A 13,961-nucleotide genomic window follows, 5' to 3' on the forward strand; every position below is an offset into this window, starting at 1 on the left:
GGGAGGCCAAGGTGGGGGGATCACGAGGTCAGGAGATCGAGACCATCCTGGCTGACACGGTGAAACCCCGTCTCTACTAAAAATACAAAAAATTAGCCGGGCATAATGGCGGGTGCCTGTAGTCCCAGCTACTCAGGAGGCTGAGGCAGGAGAATGGCATGAACCCGGGAGGCGGAGCTTGCAGTGAGTGGACATCCCGCCACTGCACTCCAGCCTGGGTGACAGAGCAAGACTCTGTCTCAAAAAAAAGAAATCCACCCGCCTCAGCCTCCCAAAGTGTTGGGGATTACAGGCGTTGAGTCACCACGCTGGCCAACAGTCATTATCTTAAAAAAGGGTCTGTTCAGGTGTGGTTCATCTTGGTCTTCTTTTCTGCAAAAGGTGATGAGAGAACAGGGAGGAGAAGAAAAAACAATGGTTCTCCTTGGTGGGTCTGGATCTTAGGCAGATAAAGGACTTCAACTTATATGGGAGAAACAGTGGGGGATTTGTGGGGAGGTCAGAGAAACCTTGAGGTTTCTCCAGTTCAGCATGTTAAAATGCCATATTTTGGGGTATCAGCTTCTGAGCCCCAACGTTATCACTACAAATTAAAACTACCTTTTCCCTAAGGCCCTACAAGCAGGAGCTAGTCAACTTGGCTTTGAAGAAACATCACTCCAACAGCTTATATTTGGACAAATGTTGTATGCACAAACCAGAAAACCTGTCAGATTGCCACTAATTTTCACAATTGACTTCCTCCAGACTCTAGAAATACTAGTTTATAGAGTACTCCAGACATTAACCCTTGTTTTTCTTCTGTTTTCATAGAAATTCCTCTTAAAGGCCGGGCGCTGTGGCTCATGCCTGTAATCCCAGCACTTTGGGAGGCCGACGTGGGGTGGATCATCTGAGGTCAGGAGTTCGAGACCAGCCTGACCAACATGGTGAAACCCCGTCTCTACTAAAAAAATACAAAATTAGCCGGGTGTGGTGGCACATGCCTGTAATCCGAGCTACTTGGGAGGCTGAGGCAGAAGAATCGCTTGAACCCAGGAGGCAGAGGTTGCAGTGAGCTGAGATCGCGCCATTGCACTCCAGCCTGGGCAACAAGAGTGAAACTCCATCTCAAAAAAAAAAAAAAAAGAAATTCCTCTGAAGATCTATTTGCCTGCCTCATATATAAAGACCTAGCTTTGAGAGCGCATCTGCAACACCATCTCCTGAAATGAGACACAACTATTTAACTGAACAGGCTGGGCACAGTGGCTCACATCTGTAATCCCAGCACTTTGGGAGGCTGAGGCAGGAGGATTGCTTGAGGCCAGGAGTTTGAAACCAGCATAGGCAACACAGTGAGACTCCATCTCTACAAAAAATAAAAAATAAATTAGCATGGCATGGTGGCACATGCCTGTAGTCCTAGCTACATGGGAGGCTGAGGCAGGAGGATCCCTTGAATTCAGGAGTTTGAGGCTGCAGTGAGCTATGATCATGCCACTGTACTCCAGCCTGGGTGACAGAGCAAGACTCTATCCCTAAAACAACCAACCAACCAACCAACCCTGAATCAACCTATTCTCAGGACTAAAAGCATGATTCAAGAAGATATGGGGCTGGCTGTGGTGGTTCACGCCTGTAATCCCAGCGTTTTGGGAGGCCTGAGGTGGTAGGATCACTTGAGACCAGGAGTTCGAGACCAGCCTTGGCAGCATAGTGAGACCTTGTCTCTACAAAAAAATTTTTTTAACATAAAAAATAATAATAAAAAAGAAGATACAGAACAGCACACTCAATTTTTTTCCTACTTGTTCAAATCTATGTTTTCTCCCCCTGTGCTTATTTCTTATCTCAGAATGTCTAACCCAAATCTCTCCATAGCTACCAATTCTACTTTAATATGTGAAACTTTCCGAAAATAAAGTTTCAAATGGGGGACTAAAAAAAACCAAAAATATTGCACCCCAAAATATACTTCTTTGACATATTTTCAGATGGCTATTCAGAGGGCCTGCAGACAGGAATAGCCCTGCAAACTGCCTTTTGTGGAGGACATTTGCATCTGTAGACAAAATCTGCATTGATGAAATAAAGAGCCAGGCTTTCTCCACCCCCACCCTCTTGTCCGGATCTAGCAAGGATTGGCTTGTGGGAGAGAGAGACTGAGAGTCTGACACCTATGGGGGTCTGACAGAAACGTATTCTGAAAGCTGCTACCAGTGATGTTTCTTTCTTTTCTCTTTTTCTTTCTTTTTTTTTTTTTGAGATGGGGTTTCGCTCTTGTTGCCCAGGCTGAAGTGCAATGGCGTGATCTTGGCTCACTGCAGCCTCTGCCTCTTGGGTTCAAGCAATTCTCCTGCCTCAGCCTCCTCAGTAGCTGGGGTTACAGGCACCCACCACCACACACGGCTAATTTTTTTGTATTTTTAGTAGAGATGAGGTTTCACCATATTGGCCAGGCTGGTCTCGAAATCCTGACCTCAGATGATCCACCCATTTTGGCCTCCCAAAGTGTTAGGATTACAGGCATGAACCACCGCTCCCAGCCCAGTGAGGTTTCTTCTGCATAACAAGACCACCTTTGCTACTCAGGTCTTTCCTCTCCTCTCCCTCCCATAACCAGTCTTGCTTTGTTCCCCTATTATTTCTGTAACCTCAGGATGGTATAAAACTTCAATCTTCTGGTTCTTTCTTTGAGTTTTCATATTTCACATGACTTCCATTGTATTAGTTTGTTCTCACACTGCTATAAAGAACTACTGGAGATTGGGTAATTTATAAAGAAAAGAGGGTTTTTTGTTTGTTTTGTTTATTTATTTATTTATTTTGAGACGAAGTCTTGCTCTTGTCATCAGGCTGGAGTGCAATGGCACGATCTCGGCTTACTGCAACCTCCACCTCCCAGGTTGAAGCGACTCTCCCACCTCAGCCTCCCGGGTGGCTGGGATTACAGGCACCTGCACCACACCTGGCCAATTTTTGTACTTTTAGTAGAGATGGGGTTTCATCATGTTGGCCAGGCTGATCTCAAACTCCTGACCTCCAGTGATCCACCCACCTCGGCCTCCCAAAGTGCTGGGATTACAGGCGTGGGCCACCGCACTTGGCCAAAAAGAGGTTTAATGGACTCACAGTTCTGCATGGCTGGGGAGGCCTCTGGAAACTTACAAAGATGGCGGAAGGTGAAGGGTAGGCAAGCACTTCTTACCATGGTGAAGCAGGACAGAGAGAGAAAGAGCAAAGGGGGAAGTGCCGTACTCAGATCTTGTGAGAACTCACTCACTAGCAAGGGGGAAGTCTGCCCCCATGATCCAATCACCTCCCACCAGGCCCCTCCCCTGACTCATGGGGATTACAATTCAACATGAGGTTTGGGTGGGGACACAGAACCAAACCATATCACCCATGCACATGTGTACACATTAATACATTTTGTATGCCTTTTCTCTTATTAATCTGCCTCTTGCCAGTTGATTTTCAGTGAATCTTCAGAGAGTGAAGGGGAAGTTTTCCCTCAGTCCCTACAATGAGTTAATCATACTTTTTTTTGTCAGTGGTTAAAATGCTTTTGTGAAAAAGAAAAATGCTTTCCTCATCTGTAGTATAGGACTGTCAGAAGACAAATTACAACAAATGTAGTTTAAAGATCTCAGTTGTCTTTATTCACGATTCTAGAACCAGGCCACATATCATTCCATAAAACTGAATAAGTGTTCCAATGAGCTAAGCAGAAGAGGTTGGCTTCATAGAGAGAGACTGAAGAAAGCGGAAGCAAAGAATGAAGAGCATATTAGTCTTTCCAAAGCTGCTTTTTTGTAAAGGGGAGACAGGGAGACAAAGCAAAGTAAGGCTGATTAAAGCTGACTCTTAAACAACATAGATTTGAACTGTGTGGGTTCACTCATATGCAGATCTTTTTCAAAAAATATATAATAAACATTTTTGGATACTTGTGACAATTAAAAAAAAAAGCAGGCTGGGTGTGGTGGCTCATGCCTGTAATACCACCAGCACTTTGAGAGGCCAAGGTGGGCAGATCATTTGAGGTTGAGAGTTCAAGACCAACTGGTGAAACCGTGTCTCTACTAAAAATATACAAAAATTAGCTGAGCATGGTGGCACATGCCTGTAATCCCAGCTACTTGGGAGGCTGAAGCAGGAGAATCACTTGAACCCAGGAGGTGGAGGTTGCAATGAGCCGAGATTGTGCCATTGCACTCCAGCCTGGGTGACAGAGGGAGACTCTGTCTTAAAACAAAACAAAACACAGGCCAGGCACAGTGGCTCACGCCTGTAATCCCAGCACTTTGGGAGGCTGAGGTGGGCAGATCACGAGGTCAGGAGATCGAGACCATCCTGGCTAACATGGTGAAACCCCATCTCTACTAAAAATACAAAAAAAAAAATTAGCTGGGCATGGTGGTGGGCACCTGCAGTCCCAGTAAGGGAGGAGACAACCTCTCATATTGTCTTATGCCCAATTTCTGCTTCCAAAGAAAGAAGAAGTAAAAACTAAAAGGCAGAAATGAAATCCACAGGCAGACAGCCCAGTGCCACACTCTGGGCCTGGTAGTTAAAGATCAACCCCTGACCTAATCAGTTATGTTATCTATAGATTCCAGACATTGTATGGAAAAGCACTGTGAAAATCTCTGTCCTGTTCTGTTCCGTTCTAATTACTGATGGCATGCAGCCTCCAGTCACATACCCCCTGCTTGCTCAATTGATCACAACCCTCTCACGTGGACTCCCTTAGAGTTGTAAGCCCTTAAGAGGGACAGGAATTGCTCACTCGGGGAACTCAGTTGTTGGAGATGTGTGTCTTGCCAAAGCTCCTGGCCAAATAAAGCCCTTCCTTCTTTAACTCGGTGTCTGAGGGGTTTTGTCTGTGCTTGTCCTGCTACATTTCTTGGTTCCCTGACTAGGAAGCGAGGTGATTAGTGTACGGTTGAGGCAGTCCCTTAGGTGGCTTAGGCCTGCCCTGTGGGGGACTCTGGCCAGCTTGAGCAACGCGGATCCTGAGAGCGCTCCCGGGTAGGCAATTGCCCTAGTGGAACGCTTTGCCAGAGCAGCACGTGGCAGGCCCCTGTGGAGGATCAACGCAGTGGCTGAACACTGGGAAGGAATGGGCACTTGGAGTCCGGACATCTGAAACTTGGTAAGACTAGTCTTTGGAACTTGCCCACTCCATTTGAGTGGAAGCGTGGCCTGAGCACCCATGGTATGCCTGTACTGGCACTTTGGTTTTTGTTTTTGACTTGACTTGGATTGCTTGATACTTTGGTTTTGGTTTTGACCTGGCTTGGATTTCTGGATACTCTGATTTTGGTTTTGATTTTGGTTTGGTGTAAACTGTAAAAGTGTGTGTGTGCCCTTTTTACCTGTTCCTTGTTCTGTGGTGTGCATGTGGTGTGAGCATGGTGTTTTGTCTCAAAGGAGCATGAGTCAGGCACAAAGTAAGCCCACCCCACTAGGAACTATGTTGAAAAATTTCAAGAAAGGATTTAAGGGAGACTATGGAGTACTATGACACCAGGAAAGCTTAAAACTTTGTGTAAGATAGACTGGCCAGCATTAGAGGTGGGTTGGCCATCAGAAGGAAGCCTGGACAGGTCCCTTGTTTCAAAGGTATGGCACAGGGGAACCTGTAAGCCAGGGCACCCAGACCAGTTCCCGTACATAGACACTTGGTTACAGCTGGTTTTAGACACCACCCCCCACCCCTCCCACCACAGTGGTTGAGAAAACAGTAGCATAAGTGGCTGGCAGAGGCAAGGAAAGACCAGCAGAGAGAGAGAAAGGAAAGAGACAGAGAGGAAAAGAGGCAAAGAGAGAGAGGAAGAGACAGATAGGAAGAGACAGACAAAGAGGGAGTCAAGGAAAGAGAAAGAGGGAGTCAAGGAAAGAGAAAGAGGGAGGCAGAGAAAGAGACAGAGGCAAAAGGAAAGTCAAAGAGAAAAAGAGACAAAATCAAAGAGAAAGAAAGAGATATACAAGTAGTTAAGAAAAAAAAAAACAGTGTACCCTATTCCTTTAAAAGCCAAGGCAAATCTAAAACTTATAATTGATAATTGAAGGTATTCCATGTAACCCTGTAACACTCCAATACCACTTCATTGTCAGTGTGAACAAGGGCGTATCCCAAAAGCACTGAGGCCTTCCTATCAAAAATCCTTAACCCAGTAACCCGTGGATGGCCCAAATGCATTCAATCTGTAGTGGCAACTGCTTTGCTAACAGAAAAAAGTAAAAAAAATAACTTTTAGAGGAAACCTCATTGTGAGCACACCTCACCAGTTCAGAAGTATCTTAAGGAAAAAAAAAAAAAAAGGATGATTTAACATTAACCACTGATAATTCCCTTAACCCAGCAGGTTTCCTAACAGGGGATCTAAATCTTAATTACCATACAAAGGTCCGACCAGACCTAGGAGGAACTCCCTTCAGGACAGGATGATAGATGGTTCCTCCCAGGTAATTAAAGAAAAAAAAAAAGCCATCTATACCAATTCTAAGTTAATTTGGACTAAACAAGATCTTATTAATAGCAAAGGATAATTTAAATCCCAAATTTACAAGGTTTTCAACAAAAGTAAAGTTTGCTAAAAGTTAACAGTGTAACATGTATTATAGTAACTTCTAATCTTGTGGCCTTAGACAGTCTAGTCCACAGACATAAAGGAAGTTAGCTTTGGAAAAGAATAGTAATCATATTCAAAAAAAAGGGAAAGAAAGGGGGGGCAGAATTTATGTAAAAAGAGTGTTATATGGTAAATTCTTGTCCTGAAATAAATTAACTGGTTGTTTAAAGAAAGAAATGTTTGTAATAAGTCAGAAAGTTGAGGCATGTCAAAGAATTGTCTGCAAAAGTCGTGAAAGAGAAAAATGTTATAAAAAAAGAATTTATGAAAGAAATGTTGTATAATTTAAAAGTAACTAGGCCTCTTGAATGTAAAACTATTGAAAAAAAAACAGTTTATGTGCAAGGTATATAAGGAAAGTAAAATATACCTTTGGTAAAAGGATTATAAGGAGGCATAAGAATGTAAACTTTACCTACATTAAAAGGTTAAAAAAATGATTGTTTTGAAGGTTTAAGCAAGTTTTAAAATGTTAATTGTAAAGAAAATTCTGTGTGTAAACATATTAGTTAAAGTTAAAGGGGTATCATCCAGTTTTTCTGTGAACTGGACGTTAAAGTAAAAACACAATGAGTTTTTCTTAAAGCACCAACCTACTCTTTAACAAAAATTATAAAAGGTTAAAAAGAGTCTATAAAAATCTTACCTTATGGTCCAACATTAAAAATTGAATAAATATGTATACAAAGTTTTATTAAAACTAAGTTTAACATTAATAACACACTAATATAAAGGTGAAGTTTAGCTTATCTGGTATAAAAATCATACAGGAAGCATTGTCAAATATAAAATGGTGTTTGGCTTCTTTAGTCCAAAAACTAATAAAAATAGGTGCTAAAGGAAATTTCTCAGTAGAAAGGCACCAAGAACTATAAAGTCCACTGCTGATGTCCCCACATTAAAAACAAAAGGTCAGTTTCTTAGAAATTATATACTTGGTTTACCTTCCACTTTCCTTTCCCTCAAAACTAAAAGTCTTTTAGCACATGTACCACCCCTAGAATTTCCAGTAAACCAGCACCAGCCTGAAGATCACGTTCTCATCAAAGGGTGAAAAGAAAGGAAACTCTAGCCAGCCTAGGAAGGCCCCTACCTTGTGCAAACCACCAAGACTGCTGTTCGTACAGCTTAAAAAGGATGGACTCATCACACCTGAGTGAAGAAAGCGCCACCCCCTCCAGAGTCATGGGCCATAGTCCCAGGGGAAAACCCTACCAAACTAAAGCTAAGAAAAATTTAACTCTTTCGTCTATTCTATTACTCTTCTTTCCTTGCTCTATTGCTGACCATCTAGTTATAACCAAGTCAATTTTGCCTCAAACTATTGCATTTAATGCTTGTCTTGTTATACCCTGTGGGGACTTGCCAAGTCAAAGACAGCTCTCTACTTCAGAAAAGTACCTCTGTCCCTCCTGACTCTCCTCAGACTGGGCATTAGTAAATTAGGACCATTTAATCCGAGGAAAGTTCAATAAAGACTCTAGTGTCAACCAGGAGTCTTGCTCCCCAGTGTAGAGCTTTTATGCCATAGTTGGTCCAAAGTTCTGTGGACCACTAAAGAGCAAGGATGGACTGCCCCAACTGGTTTTTGTAATTTCCTAAAATCATACATTCATTTTACTAGATAATCATAGAAGTTATAGACTTAAAACAAACTTTGGCAATTAAGACAGGATACCAAGATGCAAATGCCTGGTTGGAATGGATCAAATATTCCATCTGCACCTTAAACAAAAGCAATTGTTATGCTTGTGCACATGGCAGGTCAGAGGCCCAGATTGTCCGCTTTCCACTAAGGTGGTCCTCCAGTCGACCAGGTGTAGGCTGCATAGTAGCTCTCTTCCAGGATTCTACAGCCTGGAGTAATAAGTCAGGCCAAGCTCTCTCTGCTATATTCCAAAGTCCAGTACCCTGCGGGTCAGCCCCCAAGGGCCATCCAGCCTCCATCTCCCAACACTAAGTTCACTTCGTGTCTCTCACGACAGGGAGGAAACTTAGTGCTCCTTGGAGACCCGAAGGGATGCAGTGAGCTTAATAATTTTCAAGAGCTTATCAATCAGTCAGCCCTTGTTCATCCCTGAGCTGCTGTGTGGTGGTATTGGGGTGGACCTTTACTGGGCACTCTGCCAAATAACTGGAGTGGCACTTGTACTTTAGTCCAATTGGCTATCCCTTTCACCCTGGCATTTCATCAACCAGAGGGAGGAAAAATAAGACATCATAAAGCAAGAGAAGCCCCTTATGGGTCTTTCAACTCTCTTGTCTATTTAGACGCAATTGGAGTCCCACGGGGAATACCAGATCAATTTAAAGCTTGAAATGAAATAGCTGCAGGATTTGAATCAATATTTTGGTGGGTGACAGTTAATAAAAATGTAGGTTAGATAAACGACATCTATTACAACCAACAGCAACAAGCTTTTCATGAGTTAAAAGAAAAACTCATGTCAGCCCCAGCCCTGGGGCTACCTGACCTGACAAAACCCTTTACACCCTATGTGTCAGAAAGAGAAAAAATGGCAGTTGGAGTTCTAACCCAGACTGTGAGGCCCTGGCCAAGGCCAGTGGCCTATCTCTCAAAACAACTAGACGGGGTTTCCAAAGACTGGCCCCCATGTCTAAGGGCCCTGGCAGCAATGGCCCTGTTAGCACAAGAAGCAGATAAACTAACCCTTGGGCAAAACCTGAATATAAAGGCCCCCCATGCTGTGGTAACTTTGATGAATACCAAAGGACATCATTGGTTAGCAAATGCTAGATTAACCAAGTACCAAAGCTTGATCTGTGAAAATCCCTACATAACCATTGAAGTTTGCAACACCCTAAACCCAGCTACCTTGCTCCCAGTATCAGAGAGCCTGGTTGAACATAACTGTGTAGAGGTATTGGACTCAGTTTATTCTAGTACGCCCAACCTCCGAGACCATCCTTGAACATCAGTAGACTGTGAGCGGTATGTGGACGGGAGCAGCTTCGCCAACCTCTGCAAAGTAACTCTGAAGAAGATGACAAGCCCTGCTCCAGTCACACCCGGAAGCTGACTGGTCCACGCACGGCTGAAGCATGAGACAACTCATCGTGGGACTCATTTTCCTTAAAATTTGGACTTTTACAGTAAGGACTTCAACTGACCTTCCTTGGACTGAGGACTGTTCCCAGTGTATACATCAAGTCACTGAAGTAGGACAAAAGGTTGCTAGGATCCTATTATTTTATGGTTATTATAAGTGTGCTGGAACTCTAAAAAGAACTTGCTTGTATAATGTTATTCTATACAAGGTATGTAGCCCAGGAAATGACCAACCTAATGTGTGTTATGACCCATCTGAGCCCCCATGACCACAGTTTTTAGAATAAGATTAAGTACTGAAGACTGTTGGGGGCTCATAAACGATACGAGTAAAGTGTTAGCCAAAACAGAAGAAAAAAGAGGTGCCCAAACAAGTCACCTTGAAACTTGATGCCTGTGCTGTCATTAATAGTAATAAGTTAGGAATAGGATGTGGTTCTCTTAATTAAGAAAGAGGCTATATGGCAGAAAATAAGTACATTTGTCATGAATTAGGACTGTGCGGAAATAATGTGGATACTGGTCTTGTCATTTAGGCTACTTAGATAAAAAATGGAAAAAATCCTGTCACCTTCAGCAAGAGAAAAGTGGCCCTTCCCGTACCAGTGGTGAGTGTAACCCCTTAGAACTAGTAATAACTAACTCCTTTAATCCTCACTGGAAAAAAAGGGAACGTGTAACCCTGGAAATCAATGGGGCTAGACTGGATGCTCAAGTAAATATCATAGTTTGAGGAGAAGTTTATAAACGCTCTCCTGAGCCAGTATTTCAAACCTTCTATGATGAACTGAATGTGCCAGTACCAGAAATTCCAGGAAAAACAAGAAATTTGTTTTTTCAATTAGCCGAGCATGTAGCCCAGTCTCTCAATGTCACTTCATGTTATGTATGTCGAGGAACTGTAATGGGAGATCAATGGCCATGGGAAGCCGGAGAATTAGTACCTATAGACCCAGTTCCTGATGAATTCCCGGCTCAAAAGCATCATGCTGGTAACTTCTGGGTCCTAAAAGCCTCAATCATTAGACAATACTGTACAGCAAGAGTGGGGAAGGACTTCACCCTTCCTGTGGGAAGACTCAGCTGCCTTGGGCAAAAACTGTATAATAGTACTACAAAACAGCCACCTAGTGGATTTCAAACAATACTAAGAAAAATCCATTTAGTAAATTCCCAAAGTTGCAAACTGTGTGGACCCACCCGGAGTCCCACTGGGACTGGACAGACCCCACTAGATTATACTGGATATGTGGGCATAGACCTTATGCCAAATTACCCTACCAGTGGGCAAGTAGTTGTGTTATTGGCACTATTAAACCATCTTTCTTCCTAATGCCCATAAAGACAGGTGAATTCCTGGGCTTCCCTGTATATGCTTCCCGTGAAAAGAGAAGCATAGCTATAAAAAATAAGAAAGATAATACATGGCTCCCTGAGAAAATCATACAATATTATGGGCCTGCTACTTGGGCACAAGATGGCTCGTGGGGATACTGGACCCCCATTTACATGCTCAACCAAATCATATGGTTACAAGCTGTCTTAGAAATAATCACTAGGCTGGGTGCAGTGGCTCACACCTGTAATCCCAGCACTTTGGGGCCGAGGCGGGTGGATCACGAGGTCAGGAGATCGAGATCATCCTGGCTAACATGGTGAAACCCCGTCTCTACTAAAAATACAAAAAATTAGCCAGGCGTGGTGGCGGGCGCCTGTGGTCCCAGCTACTCAGGAGGCTGAGGCAGGAGAATGGCATGAACCTGGGAGGTGGAGGTTGCAGTGAGCCGAGATTGTGCCACTGCACTCTAGCCTGGGCGACAGAGCAAGACTCCGTCTCAAAAAAAAAAAAAAGAAATAATCACTAATAAGACCGGCAGAGCCTTGACTATTCTAGCCTGGCAAGAAACTCAGATGAGAAATGCTATCTATCAAAATAGATCGGCTCTTGGACTACTTGCTAGCAGCTGAAGGAGAGGTCTGTAGAAAATTTAATCTTACTAATCGCTGTCTACACCTAGATGATCAAGGGCAAGTAGTTAAAGACATAGTTAGAAATATGACAAAACTGGCACATGTGCCTGTGCAAGTGTGGCATGGATTTGATCCTGGGGCCATGTTTGGAAAATGGTTCCCAGCACTAGAAAGATTTAAAACTCTTATAATAGGAGTTATAATAGTAATAGAAACCTGCTTACTGCTCCCTTGTTTGCTACCTGTACTTCTTCAAACGATAAAAAGCTTCATTGCTGCCTTAGTTCACCAAAATGCTTCAGCACAAGTGTACTATATGAATCACTATTGATCTGTCTTGCAAGAAGACATGGGTAGTGAGAATGAAAGTGAGAACTCCCACTAATGAGTGAAGTTCTCAAAGTGGGGGAATAAGGGAGGAGACCACCCCTTATATTGTTTTATGACCAATTTCTGCCTCCAAAGACAGAAGAAGTAAAAACTAAAAGCCAGAAATGAAATCCACAGGCAGACAGCCCAACGCTGCACCCTGGGCCTGCTTAAAGATCGACTCCTGACCTAACCAGTTATGTTATCTATAGATTCCAGACATTGTATGGAAAAGCACTGTGAAAATCTCTGTCCTGTTCTGTTCCGTTCTAATTACTGATGGCATGCAGCCTCCAGTCACGTACCCCCTGCTTGCTCAATTGATCACCACCCTCTCACGCAGACCCCCTTAGAGTTGTAAGCCCTTAAGAGGGACAGGAATTGCTCACTTGAGGAGCTCGGTTGTTGGAGACTTGAGTCTTGCCAAAGCTCCCGGCCGAATAAAGCCCTTCCTTCTTTAACTCGGTGTCTGAGGGGTTTTGTCTGTGGCTTGTCCTGCTACACCAGCTACTTGGGAGGTTGAGGCAGGAGAATGGCGTGAACCTGGGAGGAGGAGCTTGCAGTGAGCCAAGATCGTGTCACTGCACTGCAGCCTGGGCAACAGAGCAAGACTCTGTCTCAAAAAAACAAACAAACAAACAAAAAACTGTTAGTGGCAGCAAATCCATATGTGTCTGTGGCAATGTTAGATATGAATTCTAAATTTCTCTTCAAAGAATCAATATGTCAGTATGTTCAGTTCTTTGCCTTGTACTTTTAAACTTAACTTCCTCGTAAAGCAACCTTTTTTGATTACCTGCTCCACCCTGACTCATTCCGATTACCTGCTCATTCTCCACCCTGACTCATTCTGATTTCCTGCTCTGCCATAACCATTTTTCCTGCCAAACCACTCACCCCATTACTCTCTTTAAATTAGCCAATTGAATTAGTTTAGCCTGTGTGGTCTAACCCTAGCCAATAGGGAAAAGACACAGCAGCAGGTGCCACATGCGTCAGGGATAAGAACCCCTTCCCCTCCCTTGTCCAAGTGTGTGCTCACCATTGCTCCATCTGTAAGGGTGCACCCTTCTATAGAAGTACATTGCCTTGCTGAGAATTAAAAAGAATATTTTATATTCAAGTGCTATTTCTTTTGCAGCACTGAAACTTTATTTATAACAGCAACCTCAATTCTTGCCTCCTTGAAGAAAGAATTTGACTGAGGGGTACAAGGCAGAGTGAGAGACTGAGGAAAGTTTTAGAGCAGGACTGAAAGTTTATTAAAAAGCTTTAGAGCAGGAATCAAAAGAAGTAAAGTACATTTGGAAGAGGACATAGTGGGCAACTTGAGAGATCAAGTGTGCATAGTTTGACCTTTGACTTGGGGTTTTATACATTGGCACGCTTCCGGGATCTTGCATTCCCTCTCCCCTGATTCTTCCCTGGGAGTGGGCGTGAGCATGCATAGCAGCCTGCCGGCGCTTGGGAGAGGAGCATGCACAGTGTGTTTACTGGAGTTGTACGCATGCTCACTTGAGGCATTCTTCCCTTACCAAATGTCCCTAGAAAGTCATATACATCTTAGTGTGCATGCGTGAGTCCACTTGTCAAACTCCTGAGATATTGGGAAGCTGTTGATCACCAGTTTCAGGTTTTTCTATCTATCAGGAGACTGCCTTTCCCTGGCACTGGCTGCAACCAATTATTATTTTAGAGAGATAGTTAACAACCACTTGACCATCACCTGATGGTCACCTGACATTCCTGGTTAGGGGGGAGGGGGCAGGGCCCTCTCCTGCCTTGCTCATGTCTGACTAGCTACCCTACCCTACTGTAACAAAACCACATAGCCTAGAAATATTGAAGACATTAAGAAAAAGGTGTGTCATGAATGCATAAAATACATGTAGATGCTAGTCTGTTTTATCATATACTACCATCAAATA

The sequence above is a fragment of the Pan troglodytes genome, chromosome X (assembly GCF_028858775.2).
Source record: "Pan troglodytes isolate AG18354 chromosome X, NHGRI_mPanTro3-v2.0_pri, whole genome shotgun sequence".
NCBI lineage: Eukaryota > Metazoa > Chordata > Mammalia > Primates > Hominidae > Pan > Pan troglodytes.